The sequence below is a fragment of the Ascaphus truei genome, unplaced genomic scaffold, assembly GCF_040206685.1.
Source record: "Ascaphus truei isolate aAscTru1 unplaced genomic scaffold, aAscTru1.hap1 HAP1_SCAFFOLD_481, whole genome shotgun sequence".
NCBI lineage: Eukaryota > Metazoa > Chordata > Amphibia > Anura > Ascaphidae > Ascaphus > Ascaphus truei.
The window spans coordinates 148922-155000 of NW_027456812.1; the positions used below are offsets into that span (position 1 = coordinate 148922).

Here is a 6079-nt window from a genome sequence, read left to right on the forward strand (position 1 = left end):
AACCCAAGTGTCAGTTACTCACCCACCCAAGTGTCAGTCACCCACCCACCCAAGATTCAATCACCCACCCCCCACACCCACTCTATCTCTGTCATCCATTCTCTCTATCCGTCTCTCTCTTTCACCCACACTCTCTCTAATCGTCTCTCTCTTTCACCCACACTCTCTCTGTCTTATCTTAACTGCCCTATACCTACACAGAAATAACCTATACTGCTTTCTTCGAGATTTGACTCTTAAGCTTCACACAGGAGATATCAGAACCCCCCCAGAAAGACAGGTAGGGAACACCCCAGGCTCATACTGAATCCCCCCAGGCCTTTTGTCACATAGGATGTGTCACGGTAGCCACAGGGTTATAATATACACCAAATAAACTGGGTTGAATTGAATACGACTGTGATATACAGTAATAAAGAGATTTTATTCCTTAAAAGACAGGTGGACACACAATATTGGACAAATAACAAACGGAATATATACACTTACTTAGGAAGGGGACAATGAAATAACCAGGATTCGGGTTAGCAGTTCATCAGGCATCAGGTATCATTCAAGTAAAATAACAAAGACAATGGGCATAGAGCTTACAATCGTTTATATGGGATTTGGGCTCTATCCCTAACATTGGGACTCAGGCATTGGGTGACAATTACCAGGGCCCAATTACCGTTTGCCAGCTAACGTTGGAAGCAGATAGGTACCTGCCCGCAGGTGGTTGGCACATGCACACATCACTCTGGCCAGAGACCCATTTTCAGCACCCCACACTAACAAGCTGGCGACTCAAAGTCTGCCTTTTGGGTACCTGGGCCGGGAAACTCTGTCCAGAGGTGTGAAGTATGGCACTTAATACAAGTACCCACGTCCTGCTCTTCCCCGCCCTAGAATACTTAATCAGGATGGGGGAGCCTTTGATCAGGGTATTCCCTGTAGACACACTGTCACCCCCTGGCCATTAACATACCTCATGGGCCAGTAACTTTGGCGGGCATTACTGTAAGCATGGATATACATGATATATTTCACAATTTTTATACCTAAATATAATCTGTTCCGTGGGTCCGAGACGGCTGAACTTTGCCATGTCCTCATGCCGGAGGTGACTTTACATGGTGGCCAAATCTCAGCTTTGTACAACCCACCGGAGTTACAGCTTTTACCTTTAATTCTCCATAGAGAACAATGGGGTTTTCTCCGCCATTGGAGTCGAAATCAGTGTATTTCACTCTGCCATTGGAGTCAATGGCAGCAACCAGACTTTACACAGTTAACCATACTCCGTTCAGTTAGCCTGAGTGGGCTGGGAATGGCCATGCAACCATGCTGGAGGGGTGACTACCTGGTGGCCGAATCCCAGTCCTCTAGCCCTCACCGAACCGGAGATACGGATTCCAAGTTTATACAATTTTACACTTAGCCGTTTTAACCTAGCGGCTTTTCTCCGCCATTGTGGTCAATAGCATCGACCCTCATGGCGGGCGCGACCCTTTTTCGCTGCCATTGCCTGTCGGACCCTGTTGGGGTCAAGTGAGTGGGTCCCCACGAGCTAGGGGCCAAAATAATGTTATTGCTAGCTGCCCCAGAACCGGAGTTACCAACTTTAATTGATGGTGAACTTGGCCGTAACCGAGTTCCCACGGCAATTTAGTGATCAAAAGCTCTTTTCATTGAAATAGTAGCGGTACTCGGATACTGCAGTTTGGCAGGCAGCCAACACGGTTATAATGTATCACCTCGTTCTTGGCAAGCGGACTCGAGGTATTTCCCATTGAAATGCATTACGCCACGATCAGGGCCGCCAGCAGCAGGGAACAAGGGCTGCTAGTTAATTAAAAAAAAAAAAAACCTCTGAACCCGGTGCCGGGTCTCCCTGTTGGCAGCGCCAGAAGTAAGCGAGAGAGAGGCCCGCGTGCTGGAGGAGCAGCACCGGAGACAGATGTCTCCCAGCAGCACTGCCAAACCTCCCCCCTACGGGCCAAAACCGCCAACCCCGGCAGAATCTGTGCACCATGAGCTGCACACCGCACCCCCCCCCCACCCCGCAGCTCACCGCATCCCCCCCAGGTGGAGGTGTTGGGGTAATTTTTCATATGTATTTGGGGTGTTGGGGTAATTTTTATACATGTATTGGGGGTGTTCGGGTAATTTTTATATGTATTGGGATTGTGTGTATATGTATGTATGTGATCCTAAGTAAATATATAGAAAAACAGAATCTTACTACTCAGGGGAAAAAAAGGAAAAATAAACTCCTGAGATATATAAAGACCCGCCGGTCAAAAAATATTTAATTATATTATTACAACAGCTGTGTGCTGTGAACTATTAACTACTGATAATAGTAACTGCCAAAGCAGCACAACCGAGGTCACCAAGAAAACAAATAAATAACATGAGGTCACCACTAATGAAATAAAAAGCCATTATGTATTCTGTACTTGCAGATCATCATGAATATAATGTCCTTGTTATAAAGTCCTAGGATTGTCTGAAAGGCAAAAGATTGGTAATATTATTGCAGCAAGAGTTCACAGCCGATGAAGGAGATCCAAGGGGAGTACACACAAAGACAAGCCCGACACGGCGTTTCGCACCCTTTGCTTCTTCTAGGGGCTTAATAAAGTAGCGTCCAGTTAGGGTTTAAATACACAAAACCAATTAGCGTAGTCCAATAAGGTTGTGAACAGAGGGCATAAACAGCTGATTCATGAGAAACATATTGACGCTACATACTGGTAAGATGGTCTAACCAGCATGAGATATAACCATACAGTAGTTCCTATTGGTTCCTTATCCAGCATTGCTCCAATCAAAACAGCCCACATATAACATTGTACTTGAAGTCTCGCGAGTGGACCGGCAATAGCAGTGAATATATAACGAGCTGTTGAGGATTATAGCGTGTCATCATGATGAGGTACGTGATTGTAGCAAAGTAACCACCTCCCGTTATGTCATCCAGGGGAGTTTCCGTTTCAAAATGTAAACAAAGCCACATTTAATCTGTGTTAGCGCGAATGCCATCACAGAGCCAGCAGCGCCCACATCACGTGAATACAGCATCACTCTGGACAGGGCAGTGGAACAGACAGCTCGACACCGCCAGGAAAGAGAGTCATCTTCTATGAAGATTTTCACTTCTTGGGAACTTGCCTAACTAGAAGGATTGAGTCAGAGAACGGATAGGGGAAAGCACAAATTAGTAAATGTAAGTTCCAGAAATTATTGTAAGAAAAATCCGTTGCACAAATAAGTGTCAGAGAAGTGCAGATTCTTCAACATTAGTGTTACTTCCATAGAGAGAGAAAAGGAACACACAGGGGCTATGAGGTCGTATAGATAGAACAAAATATGTGAAATTGTGATTAAAATTATGCAATTTAAGCCACCCTAACTGTGTAATAATAAATATAATAATAAAGATATAAATTCCTTAATGTATGAATAAATGTGTTACATATATCAAAATAAGAAAGTGTATTGTTTCTATTTATATTTATTAAGGGACATTTTCATAACTATTCCAACCATAAATATAAAATTATAAATAAATTATATAATGATTAAATTGTTTTATAATAAATGTGCAAGCTAAAATTAAATTAATACAAATAAATAATACTGAAAAAGTGTATATCATATACGAACCCCCTGGTGGATATACAAGGAGGAGAGAAAGAGAGGACATTCCATAAATTACAAAAACATGGCATAACCTGTACTGTATATACATTAAAGCTGCAGTTCAGTCTTTTTTTTTTTTTTTTTTTTACTTCAATAGTTTCATGTGGGCAATCTCTAATTACCTAAAGAACTGCATAGCTGCCGGTCAATTCGGTCTCCGTCTATTGATCGGCAAAGTTTGGCGACATCTTTAAATATGGGGAATGTAAATCGTTGCTATAGGAACAAGCATGCTTGTTAAAATAGAATACAAGAAAATTGGTCTTTCAAAGTTGTTTTTTTTTAAACAGAAAATGCTAAAAGTATTTTTTCTTACTACAGAACTGATTTATTAAAAAAAAAACACACATGCAGAATATTGCCTGAACTGCAGCTTTAAGGCCATGAGGGAGAAGAGTGCCCAATGTAAAAATCCATCGGCACTCTCTCTGCAAAAGACGCCTCTCTAAATCTCTGCCCTGTAACCCCAGAGAAACCTGATCAAAGGCAAAAGCGATAATACGCCTGGATTGGAGTTATGAAAGATTTTAAAGTGTCTTGCCACTGTGGTTAATTTCTTGCCCCTAAGGAGATCCTGCTCTGCATTTTTGATGTTCCTAACATGTTCAAGGATGCGGAAGCGAACTTCTCGCGTCGTCATCCCAATATATGTTTTAGAACAAGGACATGAAAGAGTATATTACTGCCTTACTCTTACAATTTAAAGGCATTTTAATCTTAAATGTCCTTGAATTCTGTGTATTGAGGACGATAGATGTATTCAACATATATTGGCATGCTGAACATGTTTTACAGGCAAGAAATCCCGGGGACATTCTTTTGGAGAGGAAATGGGTAACCTTATTGACACTATAATGACTCCGAACCAATTTATTCTTTAGGTTCGGAGCTCTGCAGCTTACCAGATCCACTCTTGGTCCTAGAATTTGGCATAAATCCAGATCAGATCGCAACAAATGCCAGTGTTTCTGGATAGCCTGGCGATAGCACTGCCAGTTCCTGTCTTATGTGCAATGAACCTGATATTCTTGTCCGGTGCCATTCGATTGTCCTTCCCTGTAACCAGAAGAGAAGATTGGATCCTGGCCTCACTGATTCTCCTAGCTCGTTTAATCGAAGTCCTACTGTACCCCCGTTGTAGGAATCTTGATGTCATTTCATTGGCTCTTCTAGTATAGATTGCTTGTGTGGAACAATTTCTCCTGAGTCTCAGGAACTCTCCCTCGGGGATCCCCTTAATTTGATGGGGCACATGACTGCTACTTGCATGAAGAATGGAATTAGTAGCAGTCATTTTGCGGAAAATATCTCTTTCAATATATTCATCCCCGCTGAGAGAGATCCTGAGATCCAGGAATTCCACTGATGTTTGACTCGAGACTGACGTAAGCTTAATGTTAAGTGAGTTCTGGTTGAGACCATCGACGAACCCCCCAAACTCCCGAGATGTACATCCCAGAAGATAAGAATATCGACCAGAGAATCACATGCTCTGACCCAGGATCCACATCATCCTGAAAAACAACCTCCCTTTCCCAGAGTCCCAAAAATAGATTGGCATTGGAGGGCGCGCATGTCGCACCCATCGCCGTTCCCCTGATTTGTAAAAAATATTGGCACTTAAAAAGAAAATAATTATGGGTCAAAATAAATTGTAACAAGTCCAACAAAAATTCTACCATCTCAGGGGCCAGGCGTTCCCTCGATAGAAAGTACCATGCTGCTTGTAAACCATCACCATGGTTGATAATGGTGTATAGTGATTCTACATCACATGTAGCTAGCACGGTACCTCCCTCAAGGGCGACCTGATCCAATCTGAGGAGCACATCAGATGTGTCCCTCAGATGAGATGGCAATGTTTCAACAATAGGGATTAAAAATTTATCAAGGAAACGGCAGATGGGCTCGCACAGCCCCCCTATGCCAGAAACAATATATATGTGTGTGTGTGTGTGTGTGTGTGTATATGTATGTATGTATGTATGTATGTATGTGTATATATATATATATATATATATATACCCGCGCAACCGGCGGTCTGCGCATGCGCGCCGTGCGTACCCGCCTGTTCTGCACATGCGCGATTTTAAATTCAACATGGCGGCCTCCTTCTCGGTGTTGCCGTATCAGCGGATCGCCGAAAAGCGGAGCGCCGAGAAGCGGGATATATCTTGTGGTGGGAATTGTGGAGGGGGAAGACGGAATGAGTGAGCGTGGGGTAATTGACGGAGGGAGAGGGGGTGAGTGAGAAAAAGAGGGAGTAAGAGTGAGAAGCAGGGGAGAAAAATACATGCAAGGTGGGTGAGACGGAAAGGAGAGAAATACATGGGTTGGGTGCTGAAATGGGGGGGTGGCAGCGGGCAATACCGCTGACACGGGGGAGGCTGCT

The 6079-nt window shown here is 43.4% G+C and overlaps 1 long non-coding RNA gene across 1 annotated transcript in view; it reads left to right on the top strand.

Annotated features, from left to right (window-relative positions):
- The window catches only part of LOC142484958 (uncharacterized), a 49799-nt gene that overhangs the window by 939 nt on the left and 42781 nt on the right, over positions 1-6079 (top strand). The gene's annotated exons all lie outside the window — the stretch shown is intronic.